Below are 27,643 nucleotides of genomic sequence, written 5' to 3' on the forward strand. Positions count from 1 at the left end.
TTGCCACTGATTTGAACGCACTCTTAATATAGTAAGGATATGAACTTGCTGTGTTTTCTCCAGATATTTACCTCCAGTTCATTCGCTGTGTCCAGCTATTTGCTATGTGTGTTTACTTTGACGGGGCTTTTTCTCTCACTGCCTTGCTGTGTCTGCTCAGCACAGAGACGTGCACCTGCTGTCTCCTGGGTATGGTCTGAACTGGGAGGACACCATTCTAAGCAGGTATTTCTGCCCTGACCCTGGGCATTCCTTCTATTCCGCAGCTGTGTCTACTTCCCTGATATTTCAAGTGACCAGGTGCAGCTCCCTGATTCCCCAGGTGTATGCTCTGACCTGGGTCATCACCCTCATTCCCAGGTCTTCACAGACTTGGGGTGTCTCCATCAATCCCCAGGTTTGTCCACCCCATTCTGCAATGGTGCTCTTGTAACTTAGGTTGGCTAAACTGCCCTGGGACGACTCATTCCCAAGTGTGTCTACCCCGACCTGAGATGTCTGCCTAATTCCTCATGTTTGTGTTCATTGACTTAGAATGTCTTCCTCATTCCCAGCAGGTGCACTGTGACATGAAAACCCACCGTCGTTGAGCAGGAGCATCTGCAGTCACCAGCGACATGTGTCTGGTTCTCGGACTTGGGTTGCCTTCCCAATATAGACCTGAAGGTTTCCCCAGTACCTTAGGTGTGCTTGCACTGACACGAGACCCCTCCCTAGTCCCCATGAGCTGGGATGTGTCCCCATTTCCCCAGTGGTGTCCACCCTGGGCTGGGATGGTGCCCCTACAGTCCTGTTATCTGTTCGGACCTGCTATGTCCCTGGAATTCCTAAAGTATCCACCCTGACGCTGGATATCTTCATAATTTATCCTGTGTTTCTACCCTTGGGATGCTCTCTAATTTCCCAGGTGTGTGTGCTACGACCTGGGCTGTCTTCGTAATTCCACAGGTTTGTCTACTCTTACCTGGGATATCTCCCTAATTACCCAGATGTGTCAACACTGGCCTGGGGGCTCTAATTTACCAATTATGTCTACACAGACATGGGCTATATTGCTCATTCCCCAGGTGTGTCCAATCCGGGTGTCTCCTAATTCTCCAGGTGTGTCTACACTGACTGGCGATGTCTACCAAATATTCCTCATGTGCCTATGCTGACCAGGGAAGTCTCACTAATTCCCCAGCCTTGTCTACCCTGTCCTGGGATGTCGCCCACATTTACAAGGTGTGTGTTAGGATCTGGAATGTCTCATAACTCTGATGTTTCTACTGTGAACTGGGATAGTGCCCAATTTCTCCAGATGTGTCTACACTGAGAGGGTGTATCTCCTAATAACCCAGGTATGTCTACAGTGACCTGGCATCTCTCCCTTATTCCTCAGGTGTCTTCCCTGACAAAGGATGTGTCCGTATTTCCCCGGGTTTTCTTTACCATTACTGGGTTGTCTCCTAAAACCTGGGTGTGGCTACGCTCACTGGAGAGGTTTTCAAATCTACCCAGTTGTGTCTACCTTTACCTGGTAGGTTTCCTTAAAGCCTGTGTGTGTCTGTCGTGACCAGGGAGGGCTCCCTAATGCTCCGGGTGTGTCTGTGCTGGGGAATCTGAGTGTGATGTGTCTAGTATCACCTGAGATGTCTACCTAATTCCCCAGATGGGTCTGTCTTACATGGACGGCTCCCTCACTCCCCAGGGGTTTCTACCTGATCTGGGATAGCTCCCTAGTTCCACAGGTGAGTCTGCAGGACCTGGGGTGTCTCCCTAAATCCCCAACTAGGTCTACTCTGACTCGATGGGTCTAATCCACTAGGTGTGTCTACCCGGAGTTTGGATGTCTGCCTAAGTCACCAGGTATTGATCTCCTGACCTGAGATGTCTCCCTAATTCTGAGATGTGTCTACACCATCCTGGGATATCTCCCTTTATCAGCAGTTGTGTCTACACTGACCTGCCATGCTTCCTTGATAGCTTAAGTGTCAACCATGATCTGTCTGGTATGTCTGCCCTGTAACCCACTTGTGTCTACACTGACCTGGAAAGTCCCTTTAATCTAACAGGCATGCCAAAACAGCTGTGCGACACTTCATTAATTCCCCAGGGGTTCACTCTGACCTGGACTGTTTTTTATTTTAAGATTTTATTTATTTGACAGAGACAGCGAGAGAGGGAACACAAGCAGGGGGACTGGCAGGCAGGGGAGAAGCAGGTTCCCCGCTGAGCAGAGAGCCCGATGCGGGGCTCGATCCCAGGACCCCGGGATCATGACCTGAGCTGAAGGCAGACGCTTAATGACTGAGCCACCCAGATGCCCCTGACCTGGAATGTTTTTTAGTTCCCCTTGGTGCATATACCCTGACTAGCAATGTCTCCTTAATTCATCAAATGTGTCTACACTGATATAGGTTGGCCTCTCAGTTTAAAAAGGTGTGTCTAGGGAGGTACTCAGTCCAGGGAGAATTTCCAAATTCCCCAGGGGTGTCTACATTGATCTGATTGTCTCCTGATGTGCCTACCCTGAACTGGGATATCTCTATAATTCCCCATGTGTGCTGTCCTGACTTGGGGTGTCTCCCTAATTCCCTAGATATTTCTACCCTGCTCTTGGAATTCTGTTTTCCCTGGTGGGTCTACCATGCCTAGGACATCTCACTAATTTCCCATTTGTTTCTACCTAATTAGGGGTGTCTCCCTAGGTCTCCAGGTGTGTCTGCCCTAAATTGGCATCTCTCTCTAGTTCCCAGGAGTGTCTGGCTTGACTATGGATATCTCCTTAATTTCATAGGCTTGTGTACTCTGAAACTGGGTAACTCTATAATCCCCCTCATATGTCTATGGTGACCTGGAATGTCTCCATATTTCCCCAGGTGTTGTCTTCCCTGACCTGGGTTATCTCGGTAACTCAGAAATGTCTTCATTAACCTGGATTTCTCACTAGTTCCCCAGGTATGTTTAATCTGACTTGGGTTTTCTCCCTTCTCCACATTTGTCTCCCCTTGTTTTGGGATATCTCCCTAACTTCACAGGAGTGTCTATGCTGACCTGGAATATTTCCTTAATTCCCCAGATTTGATCGCCTTAATTTTGGACATCTACTAATTCCTTATGTGTGCATACACTAAACATAGGTATCTTCCTAGTTTGCCGGGAGTGACTCCTCTGAATTTCAATGTTGCCCTAGATCCCTAGGTTGTATACATTGAGCTGGGATTTCACCCTAATTTCTAGGTGTGTCTTCTCTGAAATGAGAGATCCTCTGTATGCCCAGTTGTTTCTACACTGACCAAGGATGTCTATTTCCCCCAGTATGTCTGTACTGACCTGAGATTTCTGCCTACCTCCCCACGTGTTTCTACTCTGACCGGGATGTCTCCCTAGTTCATAGGTGGGTCTACCTTGACCAGTGTTGTGTTCATCATTCCAAGTGTGTCTACATTAACCAGTGATGTCTCCTAGGTGTATTTACTCTGGAATATCTCTGATTCCCAAGTGTGTTTGCACTGATTGGGATAATAGTCTAATTCCCTGGGGTGTCTACTCTGAACTGGGATGTTTTGCTGGCTTCCCCAGTGCCTCAACATTCACTACTCATGTCTCCAGAATTTCCAGTTATGTCCATGCTAGTATCTCCCTAATTACCTGGTGCATACCCTGATGTTTCCCTAATTACCCAGGAGTGTCTACTGGGTTGACTGGGGATGACTCCCTGGATCTATACATGTGTCCATATTGACCTGGCATGTCACCCCAATACCCGAGTGTGCCTTCTCTGACATGGGAGTTCCCTCTAATTCCCCCAGATGTCTATAGATGTGTCCATACCAGTCTGGTATGTCCTCAGGTAGGACTTCTGTGACCTAGGTTCTCTCCATAATTGCCTAAAGTGTTTACACTGACCTGGGAAGTCTTCCTAATTTCCAAGGTATATCCACACAGACATGAACTAATTCTCACCTGTGTGTCAGTAAACTTGACTGTCTCCCTAATTCTCAGCCATTATTTGTCCCTAGTTCTCATTTGGGTTTATAGTGACCCTTTGTAATCTCCCTAATTACCCTTGTGTGTCTACACTGTCATGGAATAGTTCACTAATCCCCAGTTGTATCTACTATGACCTGGGAGGTATCTCTAATCCTGTAGTTGGGTCTACGATGACCTGAGAGATCTCACTGATTTTCTTAGTGTATCAGATCTGACCTGACCTACCTTCCTAATAACCCAGGTTTGTCTGTGCTGACCTGGGTTGTCTTACTAATCCCACAACACAGTTGTGTTCAGCCTGATTTGGAATGTCTCCCTGATTCATCTGGTGTGTTATGTGGCCTGTGTTATCTCCATTCTTCCAGGTGTGTCCCCATCAATGTGGGGGGTGTCTGCAAATGTCCAAGTATGTCTATTTTATCCAAGTTGTTGGATATCCTGTCTTTGTGGTTTCCTTCACTAATCTGGAATGTCTAATTCCAGGCAGGTGTGTGCTCCCACCTGCAATGGGTCACTACTTATACATGTTTGTCCTGACCTGTGGTGTCTCTCTAGTCACCCAGTGGTAACTATTCTGACCAGGTAAGTCACCCTAGAGCCCCAGCTGTGCAATCAGACATGCATGAATGTTTCCATAACATCCCAGGTACATCTATTCTGAACTTGGATGTCTCTCTGATTCCCCCAAGGTGTCTCTACCCTGACTTGGAATATCTCCCTGATTCTCCAAGTGTGTCCTAACTGACCTAGGATGGCTCCCCAGTTCCACAGGTATGTTGACCCAAACTTGGATGTGTACCTAATTCCCCAGGTGTGTCTACACTGGCTCGGAAGTCTCACTACTCTCCAGGTGCATCATCTTGGACATTATAGGTCTCCCTCATTTCCAGATTGGAACTGTATTTCCCCAGGTTATTCTCCTCTGTCCAGGAATGTCTCATTTGATCTGGAATGTCTCCCTAAGCCCTACTGTTTCTATCATGATCTTTGAATTCTAATTCCCCAGGTATGTCTTCTGTGATGAGGGATGTCATCCTTAACGCCCCAAGTGTAACTATTCCGAGATGAATGGTCTCCTTAATGCACAAACTATGTCTACCCTTTCCTGGCATGTCTCATTTTCCCATATGTTTCTATTCTGACCTCATAGGTCTAAGTCCCCAGGTGTGTCTACACTGACTCAGGATATCCCCTTCATTCCTTGCGTTTGTCTACACTGGACTGGCATATCTCTCTAGTTCCCAAGGCATTTCTACACTGATGTGGGATGTCTCCCTAATCCCCATGTGTATCTACTCTGACCTGTCTCCCTAATTCCACAGGTTTACAGTGTCTAATTCTGTAGGTGTGTCTATCAAAAGAAAATTCAATGAGTTTTATTGAGATGAGTATTTTATTGAGTGGGGAAATAAGCATTTTGGGAACTGGGAAACATTCAAACTGAAAGTGGCTAAGAAACTCTGCTCTTGGCTATTACAGCTCAGTTTATAAAGCATGAATATGGTAAGTACATTGTTTTCCATTGGGATTGGTAATTAGCAGCTCACATTCTTTTCATTACATCAGCTTTCCTCATGTGAGCATGATTTTACAGAATCTAAGCTAGTTTTGTTTCAACTTGGAGTTCACATTTTTGGAATCAGGACAGTTTTAAGATCTGGGTAAGTAGGAGTCACCACATATCCAAATTGTGATCTCCTTTTCATTTTTAACCCCCCTCCCTTACCTTCTGATCATAGTCTCAGTTGAACTGAGTGGCCGACTATTGAGCATTGCTCTTAGTTGTCACATGATCCTTCTCTGTGGACATCTGAAGGTCGTGAATGGGAATCTGATAATTCTTGCTCAGGTAATTTTGTTGTTCATATGGAATAGAGGTGGTTTAATTAGTCAGTGGCTGCTGAAAAGCACTGAAGACTCTTAAAAAAAAATACAACCCACAGGGATATCATTAATATGATTAGGAGAATAATACCAAGTGTTGGAAAATACCCCAAAGCCAACATACCCACTTGATCATTTTAGCTGGTTAAATCAGATTGGGTTTTTACTTTTACAAGCCAATCCACATTTTTCATAATGTGTAATTGGATTTCAATTTTTTGTGTTATTTATGTAAGCAAAACATGTACTATACTATTTATTCTCTGAATAAGAACAGTACCGCTAAGGCGAGGCAAGTGCCTGACAGAACTGGCTAAATACTGCGCAAATACTTACCGTAGTCGTAGACCTTCTATAATAGAGGACGTCACTTCTAAGGAGTTTCAGTTTGTCTCATTCCCCAGCTGTATCTAACTTGCAAAGGAAGACACACCAGGGGAGCAAGGTTCACCTCCCTGGTAAGAGGAGTAACACTGGGGTTTAGAGGGAATTCTAGGTCAGGGTTATAGAAAAGTCACCTCAGGAAATATGGAGACATCCCCATTAACTGTACACCTTAATTGGAACGACAGCTCTGGGTAGGACACTCCAGGGTAATGAGACATTCCAGGCAAGTGCGCACACACCTGGGTAAGAAGGGAGGCATCCCTGATCAGGGTTGACAGAACTGGGGAATGAGGGAGATTTCCTGGGTCCACATAGAAATACTTGAGGAATCAAGGTGACATCCTAGACCATGGTAGCTTCCCCTGGGGAACAGCACACCTGTTAGAGAAGACACACCAGCAGCAGGGAGACACCCAAATGCACGACAGACGGGGCCATCCCACGTCAGCGTGTCATTCCAGGTCACAGACTCCGCATGGGATTGGACATCCTGGTCCTGTTAGACAATCTGGAGTGACAAGGGAGACGTCAGGGTGGACATTACTGATGAAAGAGAAAGATACGCCAGGTGAGTGTAGACACACTGGGGTTTGAGAGGGACATCCCAGGTCAGCATAGACCTACGTGGGGAACTAGAGAAACAGACACACAGGGAACTGGTATCAACAGGGAGATAGACATGTCAGTGTAATACCTGGGCAGACACCAGGGGAAATTAGGGGACCATCCCAGGCCAGTATAGACGTAACTAGAGCATTAGAGAAGCACTCAGAATATCGTGGCAGTGTAAGACAGCCCTGTTTTTTGTGTCCCTTTTTAAACAACTAATCAGGCATCCATCCACGGACGAAAGTGCCTCTGGGATACAGCTCCATGTGCCAGAGGATGTGGGAGGAGTGTCACCCACTGTGCATCCGGCAGGAGGCGCACAGATTTCCACAGGGGTTGCAAACCCAGCTGGAGCCAGGGAGCCTGCCCAAGCCCTCTCCCTGCCATCAAGGAAACCTTGAGAGTGCTAACTTGGACAGACACCCACAGGCAAGGGAGGCCTTGTGGGAGTCCAGCCTGCCCCAAGGGGAGGTTTCAGCATGTCCTTGGAGTCTGGATGCACTGGAAATGGTAAGAGGAACTTTGCCAGTACCATCCCTCCCCAAAGGTGACACAGGGGGCTCAACAGGCAGCAACCTCTCCCATGGTGGGAGGGAGAACCTGGAGTGCACGGCTTCCCCAGCTGTGTGGGATGCTGCAGGAGAAACCCATTTCTCTCTGGCAGCACCCAGAGTACTGAGGCAGGATGTCCATCTCTCCAGGGAAGAGAAGATCAAAGGGCATTGAAGGGACACCGTCCTGATGACAGGATGTCAACTAGAAGTTCACCCATTAGCTTCTGGAAGAACCTCACCTGAGGATCCCCAGCACCCAGAGTACTGAACCCACACCTCCCCAGTGCTGTGGCTGGCTCCCCGGGCGCAGAGGAGACACCACCCAGGTATCTGTAGTGCCCCCTTCTGGGAACCAAGAGAGGTAAGTTCTACAGACCAGAGAAGACATTCAAGCTCAAGAATTCTCCCTCAAGAGGGGGCAGAAGCATGGAGCAGGTGCATCCACACGAAGTCCAAATCTAACAGTACCAACTAACAGCGCCTCCCACCTGAAGGCAACTTGCAAAGACTGAGGTGGTGTCCACCACTCCATATCCCAGAGCAGCAACACAAAACTACAAGGAATGTGAAGAATCAAGGAATATGTCACCACCAAAAGGTAACAATAATCCTCCAATATCCAAACATAAAGGCTGAATGAAGTTTGTGATCTAGCTGATAGGTGCCGGCACAGAAACAGACACATAGACCCATGGGACAGAAGAGAGAGCCCAGATGTGGACCCTCGACTCTGTGGTCAAATCATCTTCAACAAAGCAGGAAAAAATATGCAATGGAAAAAAGACAGTCTCTTCAATAAATGGTGCTGGGAAAATTGGGCAGCTATATACCGAAGAATGAAACTCGACCATTCTCTAACACCATTCACAAAGATAAACTCAAAGTGGATGAAAGACCTCAATGTGAGACAGGAATCCATCAAAATCCTAGAGGAGAACATAGGCAGTAACCACTTCGACATCAGCCACAGCAACTTCTTTCACGATACATCTCCAAAGGCAAGTGAAACAAAAGGGAAAATGAACTTTTGGGACTTCATCAAGATAAAAAGCTTCAGCAAAGGAAACAGTCAACAAAACAAAGAGGCAACCCACAGAATGGGAGAAGATATTTGCAAATGACACTACAGATAAAGGGCTAGTATCCAAAATCTATAAAGAACTTCTCAAACTCAACACCCAAAAAACAAGTCAAAAAATGGGCAGAAGACATGGACACTTCTCAAAAGAAGACATACAAATGGCTAACAGACACATGAAAAAATGTTCATCATCATTAGCCATCAGCGAAATTCAAATCAAAACCACATTGAGATACCACCTTACACCAATTAGAATGGCAAAAAATTGACAAGGCAAGAAACCACAAATGTTGGAGAGGTTGTGGAGAAAGGGGAACCCTCTTACACTGTTGGTGGGAATGCAAGTTGGTACAGCCACTTTGGAAAACAGTGTGGAGGTTCCTCAAAAAGTTAAAAATAGAGCTACCCTATGATCCAGCAATTGCACTACTGGGTATTTACCCCAAAGACACAGATGTAGTGAAAAGAAGGGCCATATGCACCCCAATGTTCATAGCAGCAATGTCCGCAATAGCCAAACTGTGGAAAGAGCTGAGATGCCTTTCAACAGACAAATGGATAAAGAAGATGCAGTCCATATGTTCAATGGAATATTACTCAGCCATCAGAAAGGATGAATACCCAACTTTTGCACCAACATGGATGGGACTGGAGGAGATTATGCTAAGTGAAATAAGTCAAGCAGAGACAGTCAATTATCATATGGTTTCACTTATTTGTGGAACATAAGGAATAGCATGGAGGACATTAGGAGAAGGAAGGGAAAAATGAAGGGCGGAAATCGGGGTGGGGGAGACGACCATGAGAGACTATGGACTCTGAGAAACTGAGGGTTTTAGGGGGGAGGGGTTAGCCCAGTGATGGAGGGTACGTATTGCATGGAGCACTGGATGTTATTTGCAGACAATAGGTCATGGAACACCACATCAAAAACTAATGATGTACTGTATGGTGACTAACAAAATATATAAAATACACAAAAGGTTTTTTTCAGAAACAAAAATCAGAAAAACAGTACATGAACAAAATGAAAAATTTAACAAAGAGATAGAAATCACACACACACACAAAAGAACAAATTCTTGGCCTAACGAATTCAACAAACGAGATGAAAAATGCAATAGAGGGCACCCACAGCAGAGTGGATAAAATGGAAGACAGAATCCGTGAGCTACAGGATAGGAACTTTGAAATAACCCAGTCAGAGGATAACAAAGAATGAAAAAGCATTACGAAAGCCTAGACAATGTAGGGACTTCATCAAAAATAAAAATATCAGAAAAATTGCAGTTCCAGAAAGAGAAAAGAAAGCAGGGAGTTTATCTAAGAAATAATGGCTGAAACTTCCCAAACCTGGGGAAACACTTGGACACCCAAGTTCGGGAAGCAGAATAACCACCCTATTATCTCAATGCCAAAAGGCTTTCCCCAAAACACAGTAATTATAACAAACTGTCAAAAATCAAAGAGAATCCTAAAAGTACCCAGAGAAGAAAAGATTTTAAACTCCAAAGGAACCTTCACTGGGTGATCAGTGGATTTCTCAGCAGAAACCCTACGGGCCAGGAGAGAGTGGGATGACATATTCAAAGTGTTGTAAGAAAAAAATTGCCAGCCAAGAACACTTTATCTGGTAAAGTTATCCTTCAGAAATGAAGGAGAAATAGAGACTTTTCCAGACAAAAGCTGAGGGAGTTTATCACACTAGACCCTCCTTACAAGAAATTCAGAAAAGAGTTCTTCCAGCTGAAGTGAAAGGATGCTAATCATGACACAAGAACATACAAGTCAGGTTGCAATGGTGTATTAACCTGTTAGCTATAATATAAAGATCAAGGTGAAAGAGTTAATTATTATAGCTATTACAATTTATTAAAGAATATACTACACAAAAGAAAAATAGTGACATCAAAAATATAAAATGGGGGTAAAGAGTGAAAATTTTGTAAGTGAAGTTGCTATCAGCTTAAAGTGGATTTTATCTATGAGATGCCTCATGTAAGCCTCATGGTAACCACAAAGCCAATTTCTGAAGTTGAGGCACAAAAGATCAAAGGGAAAACAGAGCATACCACCACAGAAAATCAAATTACAAAAACAGGCAGAAACAGAGGGTGAAGAATGGAAATACAAAACAACCAGAAAACAATTAGGTAAGGGCTTACTATTGCCAATTTGTTACCAATAATCACATTAAATATAAATGGGCTAAATTCTCCAATCAAAACTCAGTGGCTGAATGGATTTTTTTTTTTTTTTAAAAACCCAACTATATGCTGGCTATGAGAGACTTACTTTAGCTTTAATGACACATGTAGGCTCAAACTGAAGGGATGGAAAAAGATATTTCATGCAAATAGAAACCAAAAGAAAGCAGGGAGAGTTATATCAGACAAAATAGATTTTAAGCCAAAAACAGTAATGAGATAAAAGAGGTCATTATATAATGATTAACAATGATAAACATACAAAGTTGAGACACCTAAATATATTAAGCAAATTCTAACGGACCTTAAGGGAAAAGTAACAATATAATACTATTAAGGGACTTTAATGACCCACAATCAGCAATGGATAGATCATTCCAGACAGAAAAATCAACAAGGAGACCTTGCACTTGAAACATACATTAGATCAAATGGACCTAACAGACACTCACAGAATATTTTATCTAAAGCAACAGAAAGCACGTTCTCTCAAATGCACACAGAACATTCTCCAGGATAGATCATATGACAGGCCACAAAACAAGTCTTAGCAAATTTAAGAAGACTGAAATCATACCAAGTATCTTTTTTCACTGAAATGGTATGAGGCTGGAAATCAACAAGAAGAGTAAAGCTGGAAAATCTACAAATGTGTAAACCAAACATCACATCCCTGAACAACCAATGGGGCAAAGAAGAAATCAAAAGAAAATTTAAAAAATATCTGGAAACAAATGAAAATGGATACGGGATGCTGTAAAGCAGTTCTAAGAGGGAAGGTTAGAGTAATAAGTGCATATGTGAAGAAAATAAAAGGCCTCAAATAGACAATCTAACTTAACACTTCAAGGAACTAGAAAAATAAGAACTAAACCCAAAGTTAGCATAAGGAAATAAATTCTCCAAGATCAGAGCTGAAGTAAATGAAATAGAGACCAGAAAAACAATAGACAAGATCAACGACACTAAGAGCTGGGTTTCTGAAAAGATAAACTTGACAACCTTTAGCTAGACTAAGAAAAAAGAAGACTCAAAGTCAGAAATGAAAGAGGAGACATTACAGCTGATACAACAGGAATCCAAAGATCATCAGAAACTACTATCCAGTCTGTATCAGGAAGAAATAGAAATTTGAACAGGCTAATAATGAGTAAGGAGATTGAATCAACAACCAAAAACCTCTCAACACAGAAAACCCCTGGAACAGGTGGCTTCACTGCTGAATTCTACCAGACATTTAAAGAATTAGTGCTGATTCTTCTCAAGATATTCCAAAAAACTGAAGAGGAGGGAACACTTCCAAAGTTATTTTACAAGGCAAGCATGACCCTGATACCAAAGCAAGATAGGGACACTACAAGGAAACTATAGACCAGTATCTCTGATTTAGACACAAAATTGTTGACAAAATATTAGTAAACCAAATTCAATACATAAAAAGGGCTATAACACCATGAGCAACTGAGATTTATCCCTGGGATGCAGGGATGGTTCAATATACATGAATCAATAAATGTGATATACCACATTGCTAGATAAAAAGTTAGTATCATCTCAATTGATGCAGAACAAACATTCAACAAAACACATCCTTTCATGATAAAAACTGTTGTGTACAGAAGGAACACACCTAAACATAATAAAGGTGATATAAACAAGCCCACAGCTAACATCATGCCCAGAGGAAATACTTTCAACCTTTCACCATTAAGATTAGGAACAAGACAAGGGGGCACACTCTCACCACTCCTTTTCAATCCACAGCACTGGAAGTCCCAGCCAGAGCAATCAGGCAAGACAAAGAAATAAAAGGCATCCAAATTGGAAAGAAAGAAGTAAAACTCATTATTTGTACATGATATGATCTTATACATAGAAAATCTAAAGATGCCAACAAAAAATGTTAGAACTAATCAATGAATTAAGTAGTTTCAGGATACAAAATCAGCACACAGAAATCAGTGTGTTTCTATATACTACCAGTGAAACATCTGAAAATGATCTCATTCACAACAGCATCAAAAATAAAATAGGAATAAATTTAACCAATGAGGGGAGAGATCTGCATAATGAAAACTACAAGAACTTGATGAGAGAAACTGAAGAAGACACAAATGGAAAGATGTCCTATGTTCATGGATGGGAAGAATTAATATTGTTAAAATGACCACACTACACAAAGCCATCTACAGACTCAGTGTAATCCCTATCAAAATTCCAATGGCATTTTTCACAGGAACAGAAAAAACGATCCTAAAATGTATATGGAGCCTCCCCCAAAGAACAACCTAAATAGAACAATCCTGATAAAAAGAACAAATCCAGAGGCACCACACTGCCTGATTTCAAACTATACCATAAAACTATAGTAATGAAAATAGTATGGTACTGGCATAAAAACAGACACAAAGACCAATGGAACAAAATAGAGAACCCTGAAATAAAACCACACATGTATGATCAACTAATATTTGACAAGGGAGCCAGAAACACCTAATGGGGAAAGGACAGTCTCTTCAACAAATGGTGTTGGGAAAACTGAACCCTTATCTTACACCACTCAACTCACAAAAATTAACTGGAAATAGATTAAGGACTTAAACAGAAAGCCCAATGCCACAGGACTCCTAAAAGAAAACACAGGGAAGAAGATCCTTGATGTTGACCTTGGCAATGACTTTTTTGGATAGGACAGCAAAAGCACAACAAAAGCAAAAAACCAGTGGGACATCAAATTAACCAGCTTCTGCACAGCAAAGGAAAAACAATTTTTAAAAAATGTAAAGGCGAGGGCGGAGCAAGATGGCGGAGGAGCAGGAGACCTGGATTTCGTCTGGTCCCAGGAATTCAGCTGGATAGGGATCAAACCATTCTGAACACCTACAAACACAACAGGACATCGAAGAAAAGAAGAGCAACAACTCTCTGAACAGAAAAGCGACCACTTTCTGGAAGGTAGGACGTGCGGAGAAGTGAATCCGAGGCGATATTCAGGAGGATAGACGGCGGGGGAGGGGCCTCCGTCGGCCGCTTCTGGCAAGTGATAGAGCCGCGGGGCACAGAATCGGGACTTTTAGAGTCTGCTCCGCTGAGGGACGTCACTCTGGTGGCGAAGTGGGGGGTGGAACCCTCGGGACAGTGCGGTCTCAGGACCCTCGGGGTCACAGGAAGACCGGGGGTGCCTGAGTGCGGCAGAGCTCCCAGGGATCGGAGCGGGGAAGCCGGCTGCAGAGACGGAGCCCAGGCGCGGGCTCTCAGCTCAGGGTTGTCATAGACCGTGATCCGCGGCACAGTCGGGCCACTGCTCCTCCAGCAGGGACCCAACAAGCGGCAGATCCGGGGAGACTCACCTTCTTCCCCCGGGAGGAGAGGTGCGGGAGCGCACCGCGGGGATCTGCTGGGTTTGGAGACTCCACCCGGGGTCGGGTGCCGGATAGAAAGGCGCGGTCACAGGCCGGGTGAGCGCGGAGTGCGGCCGGAGACCGGGGAGACGGGAGTGACTGACGGCTTTTCTCTGGGGGTGAACTGAGGAGCGGGGCCCCGAGTTCTCGGCTCCGCCGGGGCGGAGACTGGGAGGCCGCCATTTTCACTCTCCGCCTCCAAAGCTGTACGGAGAGCTTGCAGGGAACAAAAGCTCCGGAGAGCAAACCCGAGCAGATTACTCAGCCCGGACCGGCAAGGGCGGGGCAATTCCGCCTCCGGCAGAGACATTTGGGAACCACGGCAACAGGCCCCTCCCCCAGAAGATCAGCGAGAACAGCCAGCCAAGACCAGGTTTACCGATCAGTGAGAACGGCAGAACTCCAGCGCTAGGGGAACACTGCACGTAGAATCCATGGCTTTTTTACCATGAGTCTTTAGTCTTTCAAAGTTAATTTTTTTTGTCTTTTTTTTGAATTTTTCTTTTTCCCTTTTTCAACCAACATCTTATCAATCCCTTTTTTAAAACATTTTTATTTTTCATTTTTAGAGTCATATTCTATCCCTTCATTGTAGTTACCTGTATTTTTGGCATATATATATAAGTTGTTCTCTCTTTAAAATTTTGAGATAGTTTCTTCTAACAGATCAAAATATACCCTAAATCTCTAGTGTATGGTTCTTTCCTACTCTCCTACTTGATCACATTCTCTCCCTTTTTTTTTTTTAATCCTTCTTTTTTCAAACAACTTCTTATCAATTCCTTTTATAAAATTTTTTATAGTTTTTATCTTTACAGTCATATTCCATCCCTTCATCATATCAACCCTTATTTTTGTACATATATAAGTTTTTCTTTCTTTAAAATTTTGGGAGGCACTTTCTTCTAATAGACCAAAATACACCCAAAGTCTAGTGTATGGCACTGATCTATGTACCAGCCTGATCATATTTGAGCATATTCTGGTTTTTTTTGTTTTGTTCTATTTTTGTTTTTATCTTTTTTTCTTTTTTTTCTTTTTTCTGTCTTTTCTTTTCCCCCTGCTTTGGGTCTTTTCTGATTTGTTTAGAGTATATTTTCTGGGGACGTTGTTACCCTCTTAGCATTTTGTTCTCTCATTAATCTATTCTCCTCTGGACAAAATGACAAGACGGAAAAAATCACCTCAACAAAAAGAACAAGAGGTAGTACCGACTGCCAGGGACCTACTCAATACCGACATTAGTACGATGTCGGATCTAGAGTTCAGAATCATCACTTTAAAGATACTAGCTGGGCTTGAAAAAAGCATGGAAGTTATTAGAGAAACCCTTTCTGGAGAAATAAAAGAACTAAAATCTAACCAAGTCGAAATCTAAAAGGCTATTAATGAGGTGCAATCAAATGTGGGGGTGCTAACTGCTAGGATGAGGCAGAAGAGAGAATCAGTGATATAGAAGACCAAATGATGGAATATGAAGAAGCTGAGAAAAAGAGAGATAAACAACTACTGGATCACGAGGGCAGAATTCGAGAGAGAAGCAATACCATAAGACGAAACAACATTAGAATAATTGGGATCCCAGAAGAAGAAGAAAGAGAGAGAGGGGCAGAAGGTATACTGGAGCAAATTATAGCAGAGAACTTCCCTAATTTGGGGAAGGAAACAGGCATCAAAATCCAGGAAGCACAGAGAACCCCTCTCAAAATCAATAAAAATAGGTCAACACCCCAACATCTAATAGTAAAATTTACGAGTCTCAGACACAAAGAGAAAATCCTGAAAGCAGCTCGAGAGAAGAGATATGTAACCTACAATGGTAGAAACATTAGATTGGCAACAGACCTATCCACAGAGACCTGGCAGGCCAGAAAGGACTGGCAGGACATATTCAGAGCACTAAATGAGAAAAATATGCAGCCAAGAATACTATATCCAGCTAGGCTGTCATTGAAAATAGAAGGAGAGATAAAAAGCTTCCAGGACAAACAAAAACTAAAGGAATTTGCAAACACGAAACCAGCCCTACAAGAAATATTGAAACGGGTCCTCTAAACAAAGAGAGCCTAAAAGTAACATAGACCAGAAAGGAGCAGAGACAATATACAGTAACAGTCACCTTACAGGCAATACAATGGCACTAAATTCATATCTTTCAATAGTTACCCTGAATGTAAATGGGCTAAATGCCCCAATCAAAAGACACAGTCTATCAGATTGGATAAAAAAACAAGACCCATCAATATGCTGTCTGCAAGAGACTCATTTTAGACCCAAACACACCCCCAGATTGAAAGTGAGGGTGTGGAAAACCATTTACCATGCTAATGGACACCAAAAGAAAGCTGGGGTGGCAATCCTTGTATCAGACAAATTAGATTTTAAACCAAAGACTGTAATAAGAGATGAGGAAGGACACTATACCCTACTTAAAGGGTCTATCCAACAAGAAGATCTAACAATTGTAAATATCTATGCCCCAACATGGGAGCAGCCAATTATATAAGGCAATTGATAACAAAAGCAAAGAAACACATCAACAACAATACAATAATAGTGGGGGACTTTAACACCCCCCTCACTGAAATGGACAGATCGTCTAAGCAAAAGATCAACAAGGAAATAAAGACTTTAAATGACACACTGGACCAAATGGACTTCACAGACATATTCAGAACATTCCATCCCAAAGCAACGGAATACACATTCTTCTCTAGTGCCCATGGAACATTCTCCAGAATCGATCACATCCTAGGTCATAAATCAGGTCTCAACCGGTACCAAAAGATTGGGATCATTCCCTGCCTGTTTTCAGACCACAATGCTTTGAAACTAGAACTCAATCACAAGAGGAAAGTCGGAAAGAACTCAAATACATGGAGGCTAAAGAGCATCCTACTGAAGAATGAATGGGTCAACGAGGAAATTAAAGAAGAATTAAAAAAATTCATGGAAACCAATGAAAATGAAAACACAACTGTTCAAAATTTTTGGGATGCAGCAAAGGCAGTTCTAAGAGGAAAGTATATAGCAATACAAGCCTTTCTCAAGAAACAAGAAAGGTCTCAAATACACAACCTAACCCTACACCTAAAGGAGCTGGAGAAAGAACAGCAAATAAAGCCTAAACCTAGCAGGAGAAGAGAAATAATAAAGATCAGAGCAGAAATCAATGAAATAGAAACTAAAAGAGCAGTAGAACAGATCAACGAAACTAGGAGCTGGTTCTTTGAAAGAATTAACAAGATTGATAAACCCCTGGCCAGACTTATCAAAAAGAGAAATGACCCAAATCAACAAAATCATGAATGAAAGAGGAGAGATCACAACCAACACCAAATAAATACAAACAATTATAAGAACATATTATGAGCAACTCTATGCCAGCAAATTAGATAACCTGGAAGAAATGGATGCATTCCTAGAGATGTATCAACTACCAAAACTGAACCAGGAAGAAATAGAAAACCTGAACAGACCTATAACCACTAAGGAAATTGAAGCAATCATCAAAAATCTCCCAACAAACAAAAGCCCAGGGCCAGATGGCTTCCCAGGGGAATTCTACCAAACATTTCAAGAAGAATTAATAACCATTCTTCTGAAACTGTTCCAAAAAATAGAAATGGAAGGAAAACTTCCAAACTCATTTTATGAGGCCACCATTACCTTGATCCCAAAACCAGACAAAGACCCCATCAAAAAGGAGAATAACAGACCAATATCCCTGATGAACATGGATGCAAAAATTCTCACCAAAATACTAGCCAATAGGATCCAACAGTACATTAAAAGGATTATTCACCACGACCAAGTGGGATTTATCCCTGGGCTGCAAGGTTGGTTCAACATCCGCAAATCAATCAACGTGATAGAATACATTAACAAAAGAAAGAACAAGAATCATATGATCCTCTCAATAGATGCAGAACAAGCATTTGACAAAATACAGCATCCTTTCTAGATCAAAACTCTTCAGAGTATAGGGATAGAGGGTACATACCTCAATATCATAAAAGCCATCTATGAAAAACCTACAGCAAATATCATTCTCAATGGGGAAAAACTGAGAGCTTTCCCCCTAAGGTCAGGAACGCGGCAGGGATGTCCACTATCACCACTGCTATTCAACATAGTATTGGAAGTCCTAGCCACAGCAATCAGACAACAAAAAGAAATCAAAGGCATCCAAATCGGCAAAGAAGTCGTCAAACTCTCACTCTTTGCAGATGATATGATACTTTATGTGGAAAACCCAAAAGACTCCACCCCAAAACTGCTAGAACTCATACAGGAATTCAGTCAAGTGGCAGGATATAAAATCAATGCACAGAAGTCAGTGGCATTCCTATACACCAACAACAAGACAGAAGCAAGAGAAATTAAGGAGTCGATCCCATTTACAATTGCACCCAAAACCATAAGATACCTAGGAATAAATCTAACCAAAGAGGCAAAGGATCTGTACTCAGAAAACTATAAAATACTCATGAAAGAAATTGAGGAAGACACAAAGAAATGGAAAAACGTTCTATGCTCATGGATTGGAAGAACAAATATTGTGAAGATGTCAATGCTACCTAGAGCAATCTACACATTCAATGCAATCCCCATCAAAATACCATCCACTTTTTTCAAAGAAATGGAACAAATAATCCTAAAATTTGTATGGAACCAGAAAAGACCCCGCATAGCCAGAGGAATGTTGAAAAAGAAAAGCAAAGCTGGCGGCATCACAATTCCGGACTTCCAGCTCTACTACAAAGCTGTCATCATCCAGACAGTATGGTACTGGCACAAAAACAGACACATAGATCAATGGAACAGAATAGAGAGCCCAGAAATGGACCCTCAACTCTATGGTCAACTCATCTTTGACAAAGCAGGAAAGAATGTCCAATGGAAAAAAGACAGTCTCTTCAACAAATGGTGTTGGGAAAATTGGACAGCCACATGCAGAAGAATGAAACTGGACCATTTCCTTACACCACACACAAAAATAGACTCCAAACGGTTGAAAGACCTCAATGTGAGACAGGAGTCCATCAAAATCCTAGAGGAGAACACAGGCAGCAACCTCTTCAACCTCAGCCGCAGCAACTTCTTCCTAGAAACATCACCAAAGGCAAGGGAAGCAAGGGCAAAAATGAACTATTGGGACTTCATCAAGATAAAAAGCTTTTGCAAAGCAAAGGAAACAGTCAACAAAACCAAAAGACAACCGACAGAATGGGAGAAGATACTTGCAAATGACATATCAGATAAAGGGCTAGTATCCAAAATCTATAAAGAACTTTTCAAACTCAACACCCAAAGAACAAAGAATCCAATCAAGAAATGGGCAGAAGACATGAACAGACACTTTTCCAAAGAAGACATCCAAATGGCCAACAGACACATGAAAAAGTGCTCAACATCGCTCAGCATTAGGGAAATCCAAATCAAAACCTCAATGAGATACTACCTCACACCAATCAGAATGGCTAAAATTAACAAGTCAGGAAATGACAGATGTTGGCAAGGATGCAGAGAAAGGGGAACCCTCCTACACTGTTGGTGGGAATGCAAGCTGGTGCAGCCACTCTGGAAAACAGTATGGAGGTTCCTCAAAAAGTTGAAAATAGAGATACCATATGATCCAGCAATTGCACTACTGGGTATTTACCCCAAAGATACAAATGTAGGGATCCAAAGGGGTACGTGCACCGCGATGTTTATAGCAGCAATGTCCACAATAGCCAAACTGTGGAAAGAGCCAAGATGTCCATCGACATATGAATGGATAAAGAAGGTGGGGTATATATATACAATGGAATATTATGCAGCCATCAAAAGGAATGAGATCTTGCCATTTGCAACAACGTGGATGGAACTGGAGGGTATTATGCTGAGTGAAATAAGTCAAACAGAGAAAGACATGTATCATATGACCTCACTGATATGAGGAATTCTTAATCTCAGGAAACAAACTGAGGGTTGCTGGAGTGGGGGGTGGGGTGGGAGGGATGGGGTGACTGGGTGATAGACATTGGGGAGGGTATGTGCTCTGGTAAGCGCTGTGAATTGTGCAAGACTGTTGAATCTCAGACCTATACCTCTGAAACAAATAATGCAATATATGTTAAGAAAAAAAAAAAGAAGATAGCAGGAGGGGAAGAATGAAGGGGGGAAATCAGAGGGGGAGACGAACCATGAGAGACGATGGACTCTGAAAAACAAACTGAGGGTTCTAGAGGGGAGGGGGGTGGGAGGATGGCTTAGCCTGGTGATGGGTATTAAAGAGGGCACGTTCTGCATGGAGCACTGGGTGTTATGCACAAACAATGAATCATGGAACACTACATCTAAAACTAATGATGTAATGTATGGTGATTAACATAATAAAAAAATTTTTAAAAATGTAAAGGCAACCTATGGAATGGGAGAAAACATTTGCAAACCATGTGTTGGATAAAGGATTAAAATAAAAAAATACATAAAGAATATACAGCTCAGTAATAAACCCAAACATTTGATTAAAAAAATGGACAGAGGAACTAACATTTTTCCAAATGGTCAACAGGTACATGAAAAGATACTCAACATTACTAATAATCAAGGAAATACGAATCAAAATCACAACAAGCTAGCACTTCACACCTGCTAGAACAGCTGTTACCAAGACAACAAGGAACAAACAAGTGCTGATGAGGATGTGCAGAAATGGGAACCATGTGCATGGCTGGTGGGATGTTCAGCCCCTATGGAAAATATGGAGGCTCCTTTAAAAATTAAAAATAGACCAATTATATGATCCAGAAGTCCCATTTCCAGGTATAGATCCAAAGGAAATGAAAACAGGATATTGAAAAGGTATGTGTGACCCCATGGTGAGTGTAGTATTCACGATAGCCAAGATATGTAAACCACTTAAGTGTTCACTAACAAATGAGTGGATAAGAAGATGTGGTGTGTATACACAATGGAATATTATTCAGCCGTGATAAAGAAGGAAATCCTGATGTTTGTACATCAGGGATGGACCTTGAGGACATTATACTAAGGGAAATAAACCAGAGAAAGACAAATACTGTATAATCTCATATGTAGAATCTTAAGAAGTCAGACTTGTAGAAACAGTAAAACGGCTGCCAGTGGCTGGGCTGGGGGACTTGGGAGGTGATGTTTCACGGTACAAACTTGCAGCTAATAGGTAAATAAGCGCTGGAGACCGAACACACAGATGGTGTTTACAGGCAATGGGACTGTACTATAAGCATCAAAGTTGCGGAGAGACTAGATTTTAATTGTTCTCACCCCCCAAAAAGACGTAATTATGGGATGTGATAGATGTATTAATGCTACAGTGGTGATATCGCGATACATAAATGTATCAACTCAACGTGTTAAAACTTAATGCTGTATGTCAATTATATCCCAGTAAATTTTTTTTAAACCCCAAACCTCCAGTGTTGAGGTAGACATACCTGGGAATCTATGGAGTTCTATTAGATCAGGGTTGAAACACCTAGGGAATTAAGAAGACATCCTTGTTCAGTGTAGACATACCTGGTATATTAGGAAAACATGCCATTTTTGGTAGACACATCTGAGGAATTCGTGAAACAATCCAAGCCAGTTTAGATGCATCTCAGGAATTGGGAAGACACCGAAGAGTCACACCTGTGAAATTAAGGCGACATTTCCAGTCAGTGTAGGGACGACAGAAAATAGGGAAACTCCATAGCAGCAAAGATAAATTCCTATTTTAATGACCTATCCCAGGTCCATGGACACACACCTTAGGAATTAATGACATGTCCCAGGTCAGTTTGTATATACCTAGGGAATTAGGGAGACAAACCAGGTCAGAGCACACACACTTGAGGAATTCGGGTGACATCCCAAGTCATAATAGAAACATCTGGGAATTAGGAATTCATGCAAGTCAGTGTGGACACAGGTGGCCTACAAGGTGATACACATCAGAGAAGCCACACCTAGGAATTTCCAGAGATATTTAAGTTTAGGGCAGACACACTTGGTGAATGAAGAAAAAATTCCAAGTCAGGGTAAAAACACCTGGGGAAAGATCCCAGGTCAGTGTAGACATAGCTGTGGAATTAAGAGGATATCCAAGGTTATTGAAGACCCATCTGGGAAATGAGCAACACATCCCAGGTCAATGTAGACAGAGCTGGGGAATTAGTGACACGATCCAGATCAGAGTAGGCACAACTGATGATGCGGGAGATATCCTAGGTCAAAGACACCCCTGGTTATTTGGGAGACCTATAGTAAGTGTAGAAACAGCTGGGGAATTAGAATTTCTGGGTCAGTAAAGACACACTTGGGTGTGTAACACACATGGGTAATTAGATGACCAGTATCTGCACAATTAGGGAAACATGCCAGGCCTGTGTAGACAAACCTGGGGATTTGGGGAAACATCCCAAATCAAAGTACCCACACTTGGGTTATTTGGGAGAAATACTAGGTCAGATTAGAAACACCTCAGGAATTTTGTAGACATCCCAGGACAGTGTAGATATACCTGGGGTTTGGGAGACCATCAGGTTAGAGTAAACATACCTGAGGAACTAGAGAGAATTTTCTAGTTGAGAGTGAACACATCGAGGTTATTAAGGTGGCTTTCCAGGTCAATGTAGATACACACAGGGAATGAGGGATATGAAACAGTTTGTAATAGACACTCCTGAGGAAGTAGATACATCCCAGGTCAGTGTGGACACACCTCAGGAATAGGGAGATAGTCATGTTCATGGTAGACACATCTAAGCAATTATAGGGAAATCCCAGGTAAGATTAGACACATCTGGGGAAATACGGGTATATTCCCAGAAGGAAGGAGACTTCACAGATCAGTGTATACACACCAGTGGAATTCGAGATACATCCAAGATTGGGGTAGACAAAACTGAGATTTATATCACAGGTTAAAAAGACATAACTTGGGAAGGAGGGAGACATCCCGGTACAATTTAGACATACCTGGGGAATAGGAATGGTATGTCTGGTAAGTCTAAACATACCTGGTGAAGTAGGGGGACACCGAGGTCAGGGTACACACACTGGGGAAGTAGACAGCCCAGGGCACTGTATACACACCTAGCTCCTCAGGGAAAATTCCCAGGTCTTAGGTTGACTTCTTAGGTTGACTCCTGGAAACTTAGGGGAGTGCCCAGGTCAGTGTAGACACACCTTGGCAATAATGAGACATCCTAGACCACAGTCTCCATGCTGGGGAAACCAGGGAGATCTCTCTGGTCAGGGTAAGACAAACCTAGGGAATTCAAGGTACAACCAGTGAGTAAAGACACACTTGGGGAATTACTGGGATTTCCAAAGTCATTGGAGAAGCACCTGTGCGATTAGGGAGACAACTCGGGTCACTGTAGACTGGGAATTTAGGGACTCATCACATATTAGACTACAGACATAGGGAATAAGGGAGACACCCCAACACAGTGTACACACATCACCCGATTTAGAGAGACATCCCAAGTCAGTGTACACATACCCGGAGAATTATACGGGAAATATCAAAGGTGAGTATAGTTAGGGAGATATCCAAGTTCATGCTGGACACCCCTTAGATATTATGGAGACATTGCAGGCTAGTGATGGAGCACTTGGGAAAGTAGGGAGACATTCACATCAGTGTAGACTAACCTAGGGAATATGGGACATCTACCAGGTCAGGGTAGAGACACCTACGGTATTAGGGAGACATCCTAGGTGAGGTTAGACATATGGCGAGTTAGAGAATCATCCAAGACCACGGTAGACACCCCTAGGGAATTAGGACACCCCACGTTAGAGCAGAAAAACCTGCAAAATAAGGTGACATCAAAGGTCATTGTACATATGCTCATGGAATTAGGGAGCTAGCCAATACAAGAGTAAACACTACAGATACGAGGCATCACAAGTCAGAGTAGACACACCTGGGGAATAAGGAATATCCAAGGTCGGTGTACACACATCTGGTGAATTAGGGAGACTCCCAGGACAGTTTAGACACACCTGGGAATAGGGAGACCTCCAAAGTCAGGTTGGGCACACCTTGGGTACTGCTGGGACATTGCAGGCCAGAGTAGACATGCCTGGGTTATTACGGAGCCATGTCAGGTCGTTGTAGTTACACCGGAGGAGTCAGACTTCCAAGTAAGAGCAGGCATATCATACCAGGGAATATGAGAGACATCCTCTATCAGTGTAGACACATCTGGGGAGATAGGGGCACATCCCAAATCAGTGTAGAAACACAGGGTTGGGGCACCTGGGTGACTCGGTTGGTTAAGTGTCCAACTCTTGGTTTTGGCTCAGGTCATAGTCTCAGGGTCTTGAGATCGAGCCCCATGTCAAGCTCCATGCTCAGCAGGGAATCTGCTTGGGATTCTCTCTCCCCCTCTCCCTCTGCCCCTCTCCTTACACACACACTCTAATACATAAATAAATCTTTTAAAAATATTTAAAAGAAACACAGGGAAAATATGGAGAAATCTAAGGACGGAAAGACACCTTGATATCTAATTCTACAGGGAATACCAGCTCAGAGTAGACACACCTGGAGGATTAAGGTGCTATCCCAGGCGAGGGTAAACATAACTGTAGAATCAGAAAAACAACCAAAGTCAGTTTAGATACACACCTAGGGTATTATGGATGCAAACCACATCAGGTGCGACCTACCTGGGGAGTTATAGACACCCATGTTCACTGTATGCATACCTGGGGAATTAGGAAGGCCTTCATGTCATTGTAGACACATCTAGGGAATTAACGAGACCTTCCAAGTCAGCAAAACATAGGGTCAATTATGGGGACATCCAAGGACAGGGAAGACCCCGTGGGAAACTTCAGGTCAGAGCTGACACACCTGGAGAATTAGGGCAAAAGTTGGTCAGCATAGAAACACCTGGGGATTTAGAAAGACAAACCACATCAGGGTAGACACACTCGGGTCATTCAGGAGACCCCCCCAGGCTGCGGCAGATACAACTGGAACTCCGGGAGATACCCTGGTTATTCTGGACTCATCTTGAGTATTTAGGAGACACACAAGGTCAGAAGAGTTCCACCAGGTATATTAGACATTCAGGTGGTACAGATACACCTGTGGAATCAGGTAGCCATCCCAAGTCAGGGTAGACACAGATGGGAGATTAGGAGAATATTCTAGGTATTTATGGACACAGCATGGGTCCTAGAGAGACCTCTCAGGATGAAATAGACAAACCTGGGTAAGTGGACAGACATCCCATGCCGGTCTAGACACATCTGCTGAAGCAGAGAGACAACAGGGGTGAATACCAGTGCTAATTTAGGATTCAGCCCAGATCAGTGCGGACACAACTGGGGAACTGGGGAGACCCTCCTGGTTAGTATACACATAGCCAGGGAATTAGGGAGACAGACCAAGTCAGAGTTGACAAATCTGGGGAATTAGACCTCCTGGGTCAGTATAAACTCACCTGCGGTGTAAGTAGACATCACAAGTAATAACAAACACACATGGGGGAATGAATTAGGCAGACAACAGTCAGCGTAGACACACCTGGTTGTTAGGGACAAATCTCAAATCCACATAGACATGCCTTGGGAATTAGGAATGCATTCCAAATCATTACAATTTAGAGAAATTCTGAGATAACCAAGGACCATGTTGACACAGCTGGGAATTAGGGAGATATCCCAGATAAGGCAGACACACCTGGGGAATTAGAGCGACATCTCAGGGCAGTGTAGACATACAATAGAGACCTCCCAAGTCTATGTGAGCACACCTGGGGCATTAGACGTAACAGTTTTCAGTTAACACACCTGGGATGTTAAGGATGCATCTCAGGTCAGTGAAACACACCTGCCGTAAGAGTTAGGGGCCCGAGGTCAGAGCAGACCCCTAGGGAAGGTTGGGGAGGGAGATAAGGAAGGAAGAAGAATGGCAGGGCCCAGGCCGGGGGAGAGGGTCATAGGGAGTTAGTGTTCAGTGGGGACAGCGTTTCCATTTGCAAGAAAAAGAGAGTCCTGGAGATGAATGGTTGTGGGTGCGCAACAGTGTGAATGGTCTTCATGCCACCGAACTGTGCACTTAAATGGTTAAGATAGTAACTTTTATGTTATATACATTTTACAATGAAAAATTAGAAAAAAAGAGCAGGTCCACGCACAGTTTCTCAGCTGTGCTCTGTTCACATTAAACAGGTGATAGCACCTGCACGCTGGGGCCACTGGGCGATGAAGTTACGGATACACGTCGGGTATCTTACAACAGTGCCTGCCTCGTCCAAACGCTTGGTAAGTATCAGCTGTGGCCTTCATTCTGCTGAGTTTTCTAGTAAATAACTAGAAGTAGAACTGTTCCTTTAAAATAGGTTTTGAAATATACTATTCATTGCTAAACCAAAAAAGAAGAAAAAGGGGAGGGTCAGTCTGTCCATTTCACCGTGGCTGACGGGGCCCTTCCCCGACTCCCTGAACCACCCCGAATCTCTGCTAGTCGCCCCGCTCTGTGCCGAGATGCCTGCGAGCGGGCTGCCGTTCGCGTCACAGACGGCAGAAAAGCATCTGGTGGCATGGGAGTTGTCTACATGACAGGCGACGGTGGCTTGGACTGGGGAATATGGAAAGATGGGGGAAATACTCCAGAAGTGGATGTGACAGCATGTGATGTTGGGTAGATGTGGAGAAAGCGGAAGAGAAGAATCAAGGGAACGCCCAGACTTCAGGCACGAGAAACTTGGCACCAGCAAGGGGGGCCAGCGAGGCTCCGGGGGAAGCAGCAGCGGTGCAGGATGGGAGAAGATTTCAGAGTGGGTACAGAAGTGGATAATGGCTAGACTCGGTGTGCCAGGGAATTAAATAGCTTAAGCAACGTGTTTCATATAAGCAAGTGTCCACTAGTGTTATCACTACTACGTGAGGTCCTGGGGAGGACAAGTAGTCCACGGGACACGCGATCACAGGCTCCGAGGGGGAGACACAGAAGCCCGTGATAGACGTGATGTTTATGGCCCCGGGTGTGGATCAGGGGTCGGCACACTATGCCCACAGGGTAAATCTGACTGGTTGCCTGTTTTTGTGAATAAAGTTTTATTGGCACGCAGTCGCACCTGCTCACTTACATGCTGTCAATGGCTGCTTGCTTCTACAATGGCAGGCAGCTACGGGACTGCCACCAAGACTACTGCCCACAAAGCCTAAAGCACTCCCATCCTTTCCAGAAAAGCTGACCACACTGGAGTAGAGCGCTGAGCAAGAGTGTACAGACAGAGACAGAAGGGGACAGGTGTCACAGCTGAGGGACTTCAGCATTTACATGATGCTGGAAGGAGGCGGCTGGCTGGCGAGGGGGCAGGGGGACGGGAGGAAAGCCAGGAGCGCTTAATGATGGAAGAGTCGAGAGAAGGGAGGGTGTCAGCAAGAGTCGGCCTGACTCTCCCGACTCCCCACCACGTGCTGGCCTGGTTCTGAAGACGACCAGACCTCTGTGCAGCTCCACCCCACCCTGAGATGGGATGTCCTCTCCACTTGGTGATGGGC

The sequence above is a fragment of the Phoca vitulina genome, unplaced genomic scaffold (genome assembly GCF_004348235.1).
Source record: "Phoca vitulina isolate PV1807 unplaced genomic scaffold, GSC_HSeal_1.0 scaffold91, whole genome shotgun sequence".
Taxonomy (NCBI): Eukaryota; Metazoa; Chordata; class Mammalia; order Carnivora; family Phocidae; genus Phoca; species Phoca vitulina.